Source organism: Mytilus trossulus, chromosome 5, assembly GCF_036588685.1.
Source record: "Mytilus trossulus isolate FHL-02 chromosome 5, PNRI_Mtr1.1.1.hap1, whole genome shotgun sequence".
Classification (NCBI taxonomy): Eukaryota; Metazoa; Mollusca; class Bivalvia; order Mytilida; family Mytilidae; genus Mytilus; species Mytilus trossulus.
Genome location: NC_086377.1, coordinates 7,548,448 through 7,566,600, shown reverse-complemented (window position 1 = coordinate 7,566,600; position 18,153 = coordinate 7,548,448). Strand labels below are relative to the sequence as shown.

Sequence of the window (18,153 nt, the reverse complement as noted above, 5' to 3'; positions counted from 1 at the left end):
TAAATATATCTAGTCAATATTCATTGTATTGTTACAAAAAGAATTTTACTTCATGGATAGTTTTTCATACACATTTAATTTGTTAATGGGTTCAAATCCTGATTTATTGATTTCCTATTTTTTACGGTTCAGACAATAAGGCTTTAATTGGTCTTTAAATGTTTCAAATTTATAAAGAACTTTAAATCATCAACACAAATTTAAAAGTCAATTCAGGATTATAAGAAATGACATATCAGTTCGATGATGTATAAAGGGCATTTCATTTATTTGATAAATTTGACTTTTTGTCTAGCTAAATAGTTATAAAAGTACCAGGATTATAATTTAGTACGACAGACGCGCGTTTCGTCTACATAAGACTCATCAGTGACGCTCAAATCGACATATTTATAAAGCCAAACAAGTAAAAAGTTGAAGAGCATTAAGGATAAAAAATTCCAAAAAGTTATGCCAAATACGGCTAAGGTAATATATGCCTGGAATAAGAAAATCCTTAGTTTTTCGAAAAAAAATTGTAAACAGGAAATTTATAAAAATTACCACATGATTGATATTCATAAACAAACATATATAAAAATTAAATCTAACCAGTTTAAAAATATCGCATTTCTTTCCATTAGAGTTAAGTATAAAAACATTCTTTATGCATGTACTCATTTATCTTTTAATTTCCCGTTTGATGTAGTCATACTCATTGTGATTTCATACCTTCTTTTATCTTCAAAGTAATGAGTCTCAAATACGTTGTTAAATTTTTTTCACGTAGATATTCAAATGATGTTGTTATCTTATATATGCCACTGGCAATTACAAAACATGATATAGTCTCTTTTAAGTTTATATCAATACTGGAAATAAAGGTACCTTGTAAGTAGAATATTCATAATGGTCAAACATATCTTCCAAAAATATAGCAAGTAGTCATTTAGAAGGAAGTCATTCAAAAATTTGATATTGTCCTACCTTCCATCTGTTCGTCCGTCTGTCCGTCCAGCCGTCCAACGTATATTTTCCGTCGCATCTTTTTCAGGAACTACATTATAAGGATTTCTCAAATTTGGTTTAATGTTTTTCATTAGTCAGCTATATCATGTGATTCGTTTTTAGATTCAAAACTCAACAACATCCTGTTAACCGACCACTTGTATCATTTTCCACATGGTATACTAGTTGAAAATGTTTGACACATGTTTCTCAATAACTTCAATACAAAGATTTCTGTTACTTGGTTTCATGGTTCATCGGAAAGATTCATCACACAGTTGTACTTCAAAAATCAAAATTCAATATCTACTTATATTCAAAACGTATCACTGAGTAAGAACACTTTATCTTAGATATATATGCTGCATATACAAACACGAATGAAATTTCGAACACTTTATGACCTGTTTTTTTAAGATAATAAGATATATTATGATTGCCAATACAACAAAAATATCACCAGAAATTACATAACGTAGACGTGAGCAACCATTTGGCATACTGGGGATTAAGGCGAAAAGAACAACAAAGACGCTCAAACTAATGGAAAAAAACAATGAAAATTAAAAACAACCAATTGTTCAGGGAACAATTTAAGGTCTTTCCAGCAAAAACCATGTTTTTTGATATAAAAGTAGTAAATTCGGTTTAACATGTAATTTACAATGTCAAATGATAGCTTATTGAACGCTGCTTCCAGAAATATATGGTTTATAAAATAGTTTTTAAATAAGGGAGATAATTTGTTACTTACGGTTTGAAAAATGTTTCTTCTGGTATCATTTTAAAGTTTACTTGACACTGATTCCAAAAATATCTCGCTCTATATACTTTTATATTAATAAAGTACAAATATTATGTACTTCCGGTTTACACAAGACCACTTCCGGTTGGCTTTTCCTATGTTAAATGGCTTGAAAAGAGTCCCATAGCTTTATCATATATACATATGAGGTAAAAGCAAGGGTCAACATCTAAAACGTCAATCTAACCCATGACCTTGAGCTTAATTTCACGGTCATCAACCAAGGATCATATGTAATAGCTAACTTTTAGACCTCAAGGATAACTAAAGTCAGTTTGCTAGGGTTCAGGATATTTATTAATCAGTAACGTAAAACACCCTGTAATAACAATATGATAAAGTAACACTAATTTTACAGTTCAAATAATACATTAGTAATACACATGATAAGTATAATATTCTTTCATTACATATAATGGTATTATACAAAACATTGCACTTCAAAAATACATTTAAGTTATGAACATAATGAGATCAAATATTATGTTTAATCATCAAATCATAGTATTAATGTCTTTACATATAATATTTAGTTGTTCAGATTAACAACATTGATAAATTAAACAAATATTAAAAGCATCTAAAATCAAGGGAAATAACTCTTTATCAAAACTATGTGCTTAACATACTCCATAGTTAATTCAACCTTTTAAACGAAATACATTATAATTCTAATAACATATTACTAATCCTTACCAACTTGTGGAGCAAGGTTGTTACTGTCGTGGCACAAACCAATTCAAACGTACATACTGTTATATCACAAAGTGATATCTATATGACAGCTTACAAGTTCTGTAAACCAAAATTACAATGTTAAATAACGGATTTTAATGAAACCGTATTTAAACATAGACCTTATTATAAAACATACAATATAAATAATGTCCTTGTGTATACAATAAACATAACTCGGACAATACTTTAAATATGTGCAGAAACGTAGTTCGCTATCTAATACAACTTTGTTTATGTTTTCTATTTATAATCTATCAACAATGTTATTGTGTACGGACTAGTTCACACAACTAATACACGGTGGTATTTAAAATCTACTCATAACAAAGTCTTATCGAATACACCTCAAAGTATCGATCGGAATGTGTGTACTTTCTAAACTGTTTTACATATAGCTCTAACGAATGACTACCAGTACTTTATATAATAAAACAAGTGTATAATATATGCATTTTATGTTGCGATAATACTTTTCGGGATCGTAGAGAAAAATAACCTTTCATACCAAAAATCATTCAATCTATGAAAATATAATAGAAATATTAATAAAGAAGTAGATAAAGAAAACTCACGTCAAAATGTCAAGTCTGTCAATGTAATACAATCATAACTATTCTTTAAACTATAAGTTCTCAAACACTTCAATGGCTACTGGACATATACGTCTGACCATTTTGACTCCATTAGTCCTTCTAACTCTAAACAAAGAACCTCGGAACTGAGCGGTAAAACTTTTAAACTAACCAATCAAATTCAAGTAATCATGAATAATGTACGGAAACGTTTCAGTGTAATAAAAGTTTATATAATACAATGTGTTTTGAAGTCTATTTAATATTAACATAATTATACATCTTTATTTTACAATTACAATATATACAAAATAAAGAGGCTACCACATTCTCCCCTGTGTTGGAAAAATGACTTCCACGTCATACGACTCCTCCTCCCTCTGACGAAGAAATGACGTTCTCGGCATTCAACACTGGTATTTCACTATGATGTTTCTTTCACAATCTCAATGATGGTACGTGTGATGTCATTCTCCATTCCTCTAAACATTCCGTCTTTCAATTGTCTTGTTAACCATTCTACTTTCTGTAGCCAAGTTGATGTTTGTCCAATAGCTTGTTTGGTGATATAATCTTTTAGGTATGCAGGTGGTTTTCTTATTCTTGTTCTTGATGGTAATTCTCTCGGTGGTGTAGGAAGTATTCTACGTCGTCTGAGCCTTGCTGGTTGTTGCTGTGTATTATCTTGAGCCGTTGTATTATCTGTGTCTGCCTCGGTATCACCTGATGTGTCTGGGAGCGTACTGCCATCAATCTCATCCTGTTTGTCAGAAGTATCTCCTCTGTCAATCCGATCAGTCGCTTCTTGACCCGTTATCACATCAGCCCCAAGAGGTGGTTCACCAGTGTTTATCTGTACTGGAGGGATAACGTCTTGTCCAAAACCATTCTCTTGACTACCATCAACTAACAACTGATCGTCATCAGCCAAGTTGACAGTCTCTTGTTGCCCATCTACCACAGGTACAGCATCACTGTTAGTGTTGCTCTGTGCGTCTTCCTCTGGCAAATAAATTATATAGCCCTGCTCTGACTCCTCGTCCGATTCTGTGTCAGTTTCCTCTTTGGTACTGTCGGAGTTCGTCTTCTTTTCCTCAAGGACTGTCTTTATAGGCGGTTTCCTTGGTGCAGGGTTTCTCTTAGGCTCTACAGCCTTTTCTAAACCGGGCAGATGTCCAATTGGTAGAAGGAGGTTCCTATGCAATGTTCTTTTGCGTCCTTCTCCATTTTCCTTCTGGACCACATAAACAGGTATGTCTCTGTTAGGCTGTCTAACAATTCTGTATGTGTCCTGTTCCCATTTATCTGCTATCTTATGCTTCCCTTCGAATGCAACTACTTTAACAAGTACACGATCTCCAGGTTGCAAAATGGCTCCACGGGCTCTTTTATCATATCCTTCTTTCTGTCTTCCTTGTGCTGTCTTTGCTGAACGAGATGCAAGTTCATATGCTTTCTTCAGACGCTCCTTCATTGCTTCGACATACTTTGTAGATGGTTCCTTAGTACCAGTATCCTCAATCCCAAATGCTATGTCCACAGGCAAACGTGGTTGTCGACCGAACATTAAGAAGTACGGCGAAAATCCAGTGGTTGTCTGTTTGGTACAGTTGTACGCATGTACGAGTCCAGCTACGTGGGACTTCCAGTCTTTCTTCTGCGTAGTCTGAAGAGTTCCAAGCATGTTCAACAATGTACGGTTGAATCTCTCTGTAAGTCCGTTACCCATAGGATGGTAAGGTGTTGTTCGAGACTTTTCCATTCCTGTAATGTTGCAGAGTTCTTTGATGATCTTGCTTCCAAAGTTCGCTCCTTGATCAGAATGAATACGACTTGGCAATCCATAATGTACAATGAAATTGTTGAAAAACGCATCTGCTGTGGTTCGTGCGGTCTGGTTCTTTGTAGGAACTGCTAAAGCATATCTCGTGAAGTGGTCTGTAATTACCAAGATATCTTCATATCCTCCTTTTGATCTTTCAAGTTTCAGGTAATCCATGCAAACCAGTTCTAAAGGTTGTGTTGTTTCTATGCTGATAAGTGGAGCTCTATCATTCGGAGGTTGTTTTCGACGAATACATCTTTCGCAGTTGGTAATCCAGTTCTCGATGTCTCTATTCATACCATACCAGATGAAGCGGTCACGTACCAATGATAAGGTCTTGTCTCTTCCCTGGTGGCCCATGTCATCATGTAAAGATGTGAGAACTGTGGATATGCAGTTTTCTGGGAGAACTAGTTGTCGTGAAGTTTCACCATCAGCTTCTATCTCTCTATACAACACTCCGTCTATAATCTTCAACTTCTCGTAGTTGTTCAGGAACCAGTTGTTGAGTGGTGAATAACTCAGCTGTTGTTTATCTGGTTTACGATGTTCACTTATCCAATATATCCAGTCTTTGATGAATCTGTCTTTGCGTTGTTCGGCTTTAACATCAACTAACTTCTGAGATGGTAATGAAGGATCCACAGATGCATCTGGAATAATCGATAGGCTCTGGTGATGAGGTTGAGCATGTTGCAGGTTACAGATGGCTTTCACTGACTCTGGTTGAATGGTTTCAGTACATCTAGACAATCCTGGAAGTCTGGATAATCCATCGGCATCTGCATTAGCCTTTCCTGGTCTGTATACAATGTTGAAATTGTAAGATGACAGAGCTGCTATCCATCTGTGTCCGGTAGCATCGAGTTTAGCTGACGTCAAGACATAGGTGAGTGGGTTGTTGTCCGTTACTACAGTGAAGGTGTTTCCAAATAGGTAGTCATGGAACTTCTCTGTCACTGCCCACTTTAAAGCCAAGAACTCCAATTTGTGGACAGGGTAATTCTTCTCGGATTTACTCAAACCTCGACTGGCATAAGCAATGACTATCTTCTTCTCATTCTGTTCTTGATACAACACAGCACCTAGTCCAAGCATCGATGCATCTGTATGAAGTTCAAAGGGCTTGGAGTATGATGGAAATCCAAGGATCGGGTGGCATGTGAGCTTTGACTTCAGTTGTTGAAATGCATCTTCTTGTGATTTTCCCCATGTCCATGATGTATTAGCTGGTTGTAGTTTCGTCTTGCGCTTTCGTGTCTTCTTAGGTGGTGGCATAAGATCAGTAAGTGGTCTGGCAATCTTCGAAAAGTCTTTGATGAACTTCCGGTAATATCCTATGAAACCCAGGAACTGTCTTACCTCGTCTGCAGATGTTGGAGGTGGCCAGTTGACAACTTTCTCTATCTTCGCTGGGTCGGGTTGTATACCATCTCTAGATACTATATGACCAATGTACTTCACCTTTTCCTGGAAAAATGCACACTTCTTTGGTGAAAGCTTGAGTCCACTCTCTCGTAGTCTCTGTAGAACTCTTTGTAGTCTATCTAGATGTTCTTCATATGTATCTGAGAAAATGATCAGGTCATCAAGGTAGATGAAACAGATGTTCAGGTGCAAGTCTCCAAGGATTTCTTCCATTAACCGTTGATACGTGGCTGGACTGTTGACGAGTCCGAATGGCAGTCTGTTGAATTCATAAAATCCAAGGGGTCCTACGGTGAACGCTGTCCGTTGTTTATGGGTTTCTTCTAGCTCTACCTGATGATATCCACTTTTCATGTCTAGAACTGTGTAAAAGTTGTTTCCTCCAAGTGCATCAAGTATTTCCTCACTTCTCGGCAATGCATATGCATCTTTATATGTATTCTGGTTCAGTTGACGATAATCTATGCACATGCGCAGCTTTCCATCCTTCTTGCGGCATAAAACAACGTTCGACGACCATGGTGAGTGAGAGCGACGGATAATCCCAGCGGCTAACAACTGTTGAAGATGGTCACGTACTTCGTTGATCATGGCTGGAGGAATACGGCGATGTCTCTGCTTGAAAGGTCTTTCATCCATGAGATCAATGCGGTGATGAACTGCTGTACTATGGCCAATGTCTATGTCGCTCTTGCTGAAAACATCTTTAAACTGTTGGATCAAATCTTTTCCTTGCTGTAATTGAACATCTGACAAGTTCGTTGGCATGGTAACTTGATGTGTAGGATCATCATCTAAATCAGCATCTATCTCTATATCAGCTACTGACACTGGCTGTATCTCGCATAAGATGGCATTCGGCGAAATAGTAACTGTCCTAGTGGTGACGTTGCTTATGTGAACTGGAATAGTGCCGTTGTTTCTGTAACTGTATGACAACAATGTAGGAGCCACATCTAAGTCAGTTGGAATAGCTGCTTTCTCAGTTGGTTGTAGCATAGCACATACTGTGTGGTACGGTAACTCGTGATCTGTATAACCTTGGACAATTACATCTCTGTTTGGAAGAATCTTGATGGTCTTTCCTTCAGCTGATTTTACCAGTCCTAATCTGTTTGACCTCTTCTGAAGTTCTTTCTCTCTCAATAGCAAACATCGAAAGGTAAAGTACCAGTTGGTATGTAGGTTGACATCTTGAAGAAACCTTGAACCAAATCGTAATTTGACATCTTCCATGATTTCCTTTAAGATATTAGTACCAAGCAGTAGTGGAACTTCTCTGTTGTAATTGCTGTCAGGTACAACCAAAAATAAACAAAGGTGATGACTTCCATTTGTTGCTGCTCCTGGTAACTCTATACTAGCTGTGATGTATCCTAAGTATGGCATATCTTTTCCATCAGCACATTCTATCTTGATAATCAGGTCCAATGGTTGAATAGGCTGATCTTGAAGATATCTGTTGTAAAATGTCTCGCTAACTGTACTAACTGTTGATCCTGTATCAAGTAAGGCTGATGTTGTAATGTCGTTGATCTTTACTGAAACTTCATTTGGACTTCCAAGTAAATCAGGTGATTCTTTAGATGACTGTTGTTGATAAGAGGCATAAGTACGGTCTTCAGCACCAATCTGTTGAAAGTTGTATGCCTTGCGAGAGTGATCTAGTATAACTCGACATCCTATGGCTATATGACCTTCATTTCCACATCTGTAACATACGAAAGGCTTCTTCCTATTGTCAAAAGGTATACATGGTTCATGTGGTAATTCCTGTTCCTGTTCTATATCATGTTCTTGACCATACCAATACGGTTTTTTCTTTCTACGTGATCGTCTACGTCTCTTTTTAGGTTGTTGGTTAAATATGTTGAGATCTTCTTCATATCTATCAAGGACGTGTCCAAGTCGTAACAACTCCTGTTTAAAATCTGAACTCGACATACTAATCTAAATAAATGTGAAAGTAAAAATATCAAACAATAGTCTGAATGTGAATGAAATAATCTGTAATAAATCTATGTTCTATTCAGAACTTTCAGAATTCAAATAAAATATATAAATAAATCAGATATAAATCTGCAAAAGAGAATAAGAATCAGTGCAAAGTGAAAAGAATAAATCAATAAAGTATGATGAAATAATTAAATCTGAAACTAAATTCAAGTTATTAAAGTAAGATCCTGAAATTCAAAAGTAATTATGTGAAAATAATCAAAGCATATAATCAATATATCAAAAAGAAATGTAAATGAAATATATGACAAATATGATTAATGAAATCTGAAAAAGAAAATTTTATTAATAGAATTTCATGTATCTAAACAATAATGTGAGAATTATAAAACTTTTACGTTTATAATCTCAACACAAAGATTACAACAATACAAGTATTACAATGTAAGTATGTTTTAAACAATCACAACAATCACATGTATCAATCACAATCAATGTAATGTATGCACTATAGATCAATAATATATGTGTATATCAATAAGTCAAGTTCAGTTTCCAAAAAAATAAAAAACGTTTTCAAGTTCCAAGATACTTTAAGTCTCAACTAAGTACAATCCTAGTATGCTCAATGCTTATTGAACAAACTAAACTCCAAATCTGACACAATGCACAGTATGAACAACAGTTCTTCAAATCTCAAATGACCAAAGTGAAACTACAAACAACAAATCAAACTACAGATATCTCACTCGACTATAGTAAACTATCAATGTATAAGTCGAATGTCTAAGTAAAGTCAAAGGAAAATCAGTATGAGTATATTAGTATCAAATTAATCACTTATATTCAAATACTCAATCAGTCATGGGATATTATAACAATATGGTTATCACATAAAATTAATGACAAGTTATTGCTATATCATAATACTACACCAATATTATATCACCTTCTATGTATGTATACAAACAATTTATAAAATAGTCATCTGTATGTACTCATGTTAACATGAACAATCACATCTATGTTTAAAAAAATATAATATACAAATTCACATATTCAAATTCAAAATCTAAGTATTACCACATATTATTCAATAATATGACATGGTTATGTGTTTCACAAACTCATGGCTACTTGTGAGTCAGCCAACATAGATATAATATACTATCCCTGTATACAAAAAATAAAATTGAAAATCCTAAGTGTGTATGCAAGTGTTCTGTTTTTATTTCATCAATGCACAACTACAACTACTAAGTTCCAAGTATGAACTTCTATGTGTGTAGTATAAGTTGTGTATTGTAATAAATCAACTATGTAATAACACTAAGTGATACTAAGTGATGTATGTATCAACCAAATATCTAAGTCTAAATGTAAACAAGTATGAATGTAACTAAGTACGAATGTACCCAAGTGTGAATGAACCTAAGTACAGATGCACCTAAGTATGCACAAAAGTGTAAGTTAAATCAGGTATCAACTGTAGTGTAATGCTAATATGTGTAATCGAGTATCAATGTATCAATGTATGCTATCAGCAAATACTAAGTACTGTATGTATACTAGTGTATGTGTAAACTAAATTCAACTAAGTGTGTGTAATGTTTAAGTCAGAAATAAAATTTAAAATGTATACAGGAATAATATATAAATGATTTACCTTCAATATGCACTAAGTATTCCACAGTATCAACTTCAGATCAATGTTAAACAATGATATCAAAATCAAATAAATTTCAAATTCACAATCACAAAATAACTAAGTTCTATTTCCAAAATTGAAAACCTAAAAGTTCGATTACTATTTAAAGTAATTTCCGGAACACATGTACTGAACTGTACTGTTGTCTTTCGGTGTAGAATGTAAACATCCGGTAACACGCACATGTAGTTCTTTTGCTGATAAACAACACGTGGTGGACATCTCATGTGATCACAACAAACCATACTTCCGGAAACACGTGGTAACTATTGACATCGTAGGTAAGCTCATCAGATTGCTCCTAGCGGTGATCTGTGCCATCAAAACCGGTAGTGGGCGCCAAATGTAATAGCTGACTTTTAGACCTCAAGGATAACTAAAGTCAGTTTGCTAGGGTTCAGGATATTTATTAATCAGTAACGTAAAACACCCTGTAATAACAATATGATAAAGTAACACTAATTTTACAGTTCAAATAATACATTAGTAATACACATGATAAGTATAATATTCTTTCATTACATATAATGGTATTATACAAAACATTGCACTTCAAAAATACATTTAAGTTATGAACATAATGAGATCAAATATTATGTTTAATCATCAAATCATAGTATTAATGTCTTTACATATAATATTTAGTTGTTCAGATTAACAACATTGATAAATTAAACAAATATTAAAAGCATCTAAAATCAAGGGAAATAACTCTTTATCAAAACTATGTGCTTAACATACTCCATAGTTAATTCAACCTTTTAAACGAAATACATTATAATTCTAATAACATATTACTAATCCTTACCAACTTGTGGAGCAAGGTTGTTACTGTCGTGGCACAAACCAATTCAAACGTACATACTGTTATATCACAAAGTGATATCTATATGACAGCTTACAAGTTCTGTAAACCAAAATTACAATGTTAAATAACGGATTTTAATGAAACCGTATTTAAACATAGACCTTATTATAAAACATACAATATAAATAATGTCCTTGTGTATACAATAAACATAACTCGGACAATACTTTAAATATGTGCAGAAACGTAGTTCGCTATCTAATACAACTTTGTTTATGTTTTCTATTTATAATCTATCAACAATGTTATTGTGTACGGACTAGTTCACACAACTAATACACGGTGGTATTTAAAATCTACTCATAACAAAGTCTTATCGAATACACCTCAAAGTATCGATCGGAATGTGTGTACTTTCTAAACTGTTTTACATATAGCTCTAACGAATGACTACCAGTACTTTATATAATAAAACAAGTGTATAATATATGCATTTTATGTTGCGATAATACTTTTCGGGATCGTAGAGAAAAATAACCTTTCATACCAAAAATCATTCAATCTATGAAAATATAATAGAAATATTAATAAAGAAGTAGATAAAGAAAACTCACGTCAAAATGTCAAGTCTGTCAATGTAATACAATCATAACTATTCTTTAAACTATAAGTTCTCAAACACTTCAATGGCTACTGGACATATACGTCTGACCATTTTGACTCCATTAGTCCTTCTAACTCTAAACAAAGAACCTCGGAACTGAGCGGTAAAACTTTTAAACTAACCAATCAAATTCAAGTAATCATGAATAATGTACGGAAACGTTTCAGTGTAATAAAAGTTTATATAATACAATGTGTTTTGAAGTCTATTTAATATTAACATAATTATACATCTTTATTTTACAATTACAATATATACAAAATAAAGAGGCTACCACACATATATCAAAAGACCCTAGGATTAGTTATATTGGGTTAATGAGTTATATCACCACATGCATATTTTTAAATAAAAGAGGAGGAAAACTCAATTTTGAAGTAAGCGTGCCATTCAAACCAATATGTATGTGTTACGACATGTCGCAAAAAACAATTAAGTAAAATATGTTGTCCATATCTTATATCGTGTTTTAAAAGAGGTGAAAATAAGCCAAAATCCAAATCTAGAAATGACCTTGACCTTTGACCTTTACCATTTTTCTCTTTTTTTTTGGACCAAGGAGCTCAAATCAAAATAACCTAGGTCTCTATCACTTATGGTTTACCGCTTACAATTAAATTTTACTTATTATTAAAACTGAATGGGAAATAACCCTGATATGGAGTTTCCGGACCGCTTCGGTCAAAATTATTGTTAATATTTTTAGGATATAACCAGCATATTTGTGAAATAATTTTGTTGTTATCTTTAACGGTTGGAAAGGAGATTTGTACACAAGAAAAACAGTGTTTGTGGAGATGACTTTTACAATAAAAAGTGTTCGGCTTAACAGGGTCAGTTTTAAAATCATGATATCTGTTCGATATTATACGCAAAACATCTAAGCGACATCTTGCGAAACAAAAAGCACCTCTAGAAAAAAGTGGCGGAAAAAGAAAAAAAATAATAATAATCAGACGAAGAAGAAGAAAAACAATAGGTCTTTCCACAGAAAAGTGGAAAGAACTAAAAACATACTAGAAGTCATTTTATCTTTGAGTTTAAATCGTGTTTTCGATATGTTTTATATAGTATGACAGAGTCTACTTAAATCTGCCTAAATGTTGTGATAATAAACATTAACTGATTGATATTCCATTTCAAATGTTGAAATGTTTGTAAATAACTTGAAGGTATCAATGTGCTTATTTGGCTTTATAATTATTTTGATATTAGCGTCACTGATGAGTCTTATGTAGACGAAACGCCCGTCTGGCTTACTTAATTATAATCCTGGTAACTTTGATAACTATTTACATCACTGGGTTAATGCCATTGCTGGTGAACGTTTCGTCCCCGAGGGTATAACCAGCTCAGTAGTCAGCATTTCGGTGTTGATATGAATATCAATAATGTGGTTATTTTAGTAAATTTACTGTTTACAAAACTTTTAATTTTTCGAGAAAAAAAAAGGTGTTCTTATCCAAGAAAAAGATAACCTTAGACGTATTTGGCACCACTTTTGTAATTTTGGATCCTCAATGCTCTTCAACTTCGTACTTGTTTGGCTTAATAAATATTTTATATGAGCGTCACGGATTAGTCTCATGTTCACGAAACGCGCGTCTGGCGTACCTTACTATAATCCTGGTACCTTTGATAACTATTTACACCACTGGGTCGATGCCACTGCTGGTGGACGTTTCGTCCCCGAGGGTATTACCACACAGTAGTCAGCACTTCGGTGTTAACATGAATATCAATTATGTGGTCATTTTTATAAATTTACTGTTTACAAAACTTTGAATTTTTCGAAAAACTAGAACTTTTTTTATCCCAGGAATAGACTACCTTAGCCGTATTTTGGCACAACTTTTTAGAATTTTGGATCATCGATGCTCTTCAACTTCTTACTGGTTTGGCTTTATAATTATTTTGATATGAGCGTCACTGATGAGTCTTATATAGACGAAGCGTGCGTCTCGCGTACTTAATTATAAAATACTAAAAACTAAACTTGTTCAAAGGGTATCTACACGTCTCAATCTTCAAAATCGGTTATCTAAAAATACTACCATCGCTAACATTTTTAACAATAAAAATCGTGGTTACCCTTCTATCGATAAGTGTCATGCCAAAAAATGACTTACATATCCCCGTCTTTCCACCAACAATACGGTAAGGTCCACGTTTAATGGTCGCACATTTTCTTTAACTTTTGAAACTGATATAACTTGAAAAACAAACAGTATTATTTATTTACTCACATGAAACAAACCGGGGTGTGGTATTCAGTACGTAGGAGAAACTAGACGATATTTATCTAAACGCACTCAAGAACATCTGTATCGTTTTAAAAGACCAAATAAATTCAAAAGTATCATTTACCAACACCTTAAGAAGCACAACCATCCGTTTAAATATTTAGCAGTTCAACCTTTAGAAGTAGTAAATAAGCAGCCTGGTGAATCGCATTCAAAGTTTATACGATCACGGAAAATAATTGAATTAAATTGGATTAAAAAATTACAGACAGTTTACCCTCTCGGTCTAAATGATAATATCATGGGAATTGGTAATATATCTAGAACCAATTCCGTTAACGTTTTGGATATAGTTTCTAAAACTGTTCGTAAAAACCGTTCTCACGGTCGTAGAACAAATCGCAATCAAAGAAAATTTCGGGCCAATCATACCAATATTTCGGACCTAATTTCTATTTCAAAAAACAACGGCAGACATTATCTGTTAACCGTTACCGGTTAATAAGTTAAATAAAATTTTGGAGGATTGCAACACAATTTCATATAGCAGTCCTAAGTATGAAATTGTTCAAATTATTATGGCATATTGTAATTCTAAATTATTTCCCAAAATTGATCGCCCTGAAGATCATAAAAAACATTTCATTAAAATTAAGTATGTCAATAAAGGCTTTGATTTTGTAAATATTGCCGGTATATTTAACGACCATTCTGTTAAAGAACAAATTCCTGGTTATTTTGACAATACTGAGCTACCTCTTATTTGTTATATTTACAAGAAATCTACCCGGAAATTTGTGTTTAATTATAGTCAATTGTGTAAAGATGTTTATATCAGTGAAAATACACCTACTTCATGTAATTGCAGTAATTCCGCATATACTTATTGACCCATTTCCCATGTTATAACAGGAGATCTTAACATCGTTCAAGACCGATAATTAAAATCATTCCTCAGTAAAGGACCTAAATATCGTCCCCCGTCAATTATTAATTGGAATGAGTGTCGTAATATCATCCACGACTCACTCCATACTTACTGTATGAAATGGATAAAACGGGAAAAAGCTGACAAAAAATCTTTGGACTCTTTTTTTAATTCAGTAATGAAGATAGTTGATATACGTATTCAACATTTTAAAGAACATTTTACTATTAACAATAACCACAATAAACCTATTTCTCGTATCAAACGTAAACTAAAAGAACTAACCAAGGAATTTGTTTTTGTCCCGGCCGATAAAGCTGCTAATAATATTATTATTGTTTGACGTACATTTTACATTGAGGTTCTGAAAAAGGAAATCACCAATTCACCAACATTCCAACTGACACCATTTTCAGAAAACGAAATCTGTAACAAACATAAACTTTTAGCCACCGCTTTACAAGCAGAGCCAAATACAATGAAAGTCCCAACTATGTATTGGCTTCCAAAGCTACACAAAACCCCTTACAAATATAGATTTATTTCGTCTTCAAGCCATTGTTCAACTACTAAATTGTCTATTCTTCTTACCAGCACACTTGGTACAATTAAAAACCTTATAATAAATTGTTCAAATAAGGCCTTCGAAAATAGTGGAATACATTACTTTTGGAGTGTCAAGAACTCTTTGGACGTACTTGATAAATTGCATGCTCATATTGGTGATTTTGAATCTGTTCAAAGTTTTGATTTTTCTACCCTGTATACCACATTGCCTCACATTCTCATTAAGAAAAAATTCACACACCTAATTAAATGGGCATTCAAAAAATCAGAATGTGAATATAAATGTTCAAACTCTTTTAGGTCATTTTTTAGTAGCAATAAACAAAAAAACTATGTTAATTGGACATGCTTTGATACTATATATGCCCTTGAATTTTTACTAGATAACATTTTTGTTCGCTTTGGGGATTTCGTATATCGTCAGATTATCGGAATTCCAATGGGGACTAACTGTGCACCACTTATTGCGGACCTTTTTTTGTATTGTTATGAGTTACAATTTATGACAAAAATAAGCAAAGACCCATCAAAACAACATCTGATAAACAAATTTAATAATACTTTTAGATATTTGGATGATATTTTGGCTCTCAATAATGACGACTTCAGTATGTATATTAATGAAATTTATCCTGCTGAACTTACTTTAAATAAAGCTATTGCTAAAAGTAATAATGACCACTGCCCTTTCCTCGATCTTGATATCTATATCACTAACGGAAAGCTGAATACTAAAATTTATGATCAAAGGGATGATTTTTCATTTCCTATCGTTAATTATCCGTTTTTAGATGGTGACGTTCCCTTGTCACCATCATTCGGTGTTTATATATCTCAACTTGTACGATTCGCTCGTGTTTGTAACAATGTTTTAGATTTTAACGAGAGAAATTTATGTATTACTGAAAAATTATTACACCAGGGTTTTCGATATCACAAACTAGTCAAAACTTTTACTAAATTTTATCATCGGTATAAAGACATCATTCGTAAATATAGCTCAACATGCAGACTTTTTATACGTTCAGGTATTTCATATCCAATTTTTTATGGAAATATTCTTTATAAAGCACAAAGGTGTCAGTATTCACCTCAGAAACATACAAAACCTTTAAATAGACTGATTAAGAAGTGATATAATTACGATACTGTTGTCATTAAAGATTGCATATTTTGGCGTTAATATTGAGTCACTGATAAGGTCTTTGCGTCGGAACTAAAGACATTTATTCTAAAAACAGTTGTTGGCATGACACGGGTTATGTTCTTCTCATATATGTTATGATGGTATGATATTAAACCCCTAACGGGAAGGATTGTGCCTGATGTTCATATGATGAAATCATAATCTTTCAGTCAGTTTAATTGAAGTCTGGAGCTGGCATGTCAGTTAACTGCTAGTAGTCTGTTGTTATTTATGTATTATTGTCATTTTGTTTATTTTCTTTGGTTACATCTTCTGACATCAGACTCGGACTTCTCTTGAACTGAATTTTAATGTGCGTATTGTTATGCGTTTATTTTTCTACATTGGTTGGAGGTATAGGGGGAGGGTTGAGATCTCACAAACATGTTAAACCCCGCCGCATTTGTGCGCCTGTCCCAAGTCAGGAGCCTCTGGCCTTTGTTAGTCTTGTATTATTTTTATATTAGTTTCTTGTGTACAATTTGGAAATTAGTATGGCGTTCATTATCACTGAACTAGTATATATTTGTTTAGGGGCCAGCTGAAGGACGCCTCCGGGTGCAGGAATTTCTCGCTACATTGAAGACCTGTTGGTGACCTTCTGCTGTTGTTTTTTTATTTGGTCGGGTTGTTGTCTCTTTGACACATTCCCCATTTCCATTCTCAATTTTATTACTTTGATAACTATTTACATCACTGGATCGATGCCACTGCTGGTGGAAGTTTCGGCCCCGAAGGTATCACCAGCCCAGTGGTCAACACTTTGGTGTTGACATGAATATCAATAATGTAGCCATATTTATACATTTCCTGTTCCCAAAAGTTCGAATTTGTCGAAAAACTAAGGATTTTCTTTTCTACGGCATATATTACCTTAACAGTATTTGGCACATTTTTTGGAATTTTGGATCCTCAGTGCTCTTCAACTTCGTACTTGGTTGGCTTTATAAATATGTATTGATATGAGCGTCACTGATTAGTGTTCTGTACAGTAAACGCGCGTCTAGCGTACTAAATACAGACCTTCTAAATTTCAAACTGACCATTATTCCGTGCGTTCATCGTGTATCGTGCGTGTTGCGTGCGTGCATTGTGCGTGTACCAATCGTGCGTTCATCATTCATCGTTCCGTGTATTTTCCGTGTAACGTGCGTGCATCGTGTATTCTTAATCGTGTATCGTGCGCTCATCAATCATTCATTCTTAACCGTGTATCTTGCGTGTATCGTCCGTTCATCAATCATTCATTCTTAACCGTGTATCGTGCGTTCGTCAATCGTGTATGATTTTGTATATCAGATAACGTGCATTTGTCAAATGTTCATCTCTAATTGTGTAAAGTTCATACATTGCGGTTTTTATATGATAGTCGGTTATAGAGCTCACAAAAGCTTTTTTTTTTTCTCACGGTAAAAGTATATATATTTGTTCCGACTTTAAATAAAAATTACAGTCATACTTACTTTCTTGTGAACAGTTTTAAAAATAACATCATCGTACATAACGTTCATACAGTTTCATGACTTTTTATGTAAATATTTTATCATCTGTAAATATTTCGTGGTTATTCAGTGAATCTTGGCTGGGACTACACATTTTGATATAATGATACATGTTGTACGTACAAACAATACTATGATATTGACATTTCTACGACAGAAGAGTTAAAATTGCAATTTCTATTCCACTGAGCGAAATGGACTTAAAAATATACTGTTGGCCAACTGTTATTTTTTAA

The 18,153-nt window shown here is 33.7% G+C and overlaps 1 long non-coding RNA gene across 2 annotated transcripts; it reads right to left on the bottom strand.

The window, feature by feature from the left end:
- Positions 1-2,219: 2,219 nt before the first annotated feature.
- LOC134718492 (uncharacterized) lies at positions 2,220-11,553 on the bottom strand. 2 transcript variants are annotated; one of them, XR_010107393.1, is made up of 4 exons: positions 11,442-11,553; positions 10,828-10,926; positions 9,978-10,450; positions 2,220-2,587 (listed from the first exon to the last, which is right to left on the bottom strand). It is a non-coding gene; the product is annotated as an uncharacterized LOC134718492 (long non-coding RNA). The 2 variants fall into 2 exon arrangements; XR_010107392.1 differs by lacking the exon at positions 11,442-11,553 and having other exon boundaries at positions 10,828-11,413.
- Positions 11,554-18,153: the final 6,600 nt, after the last annotated feature.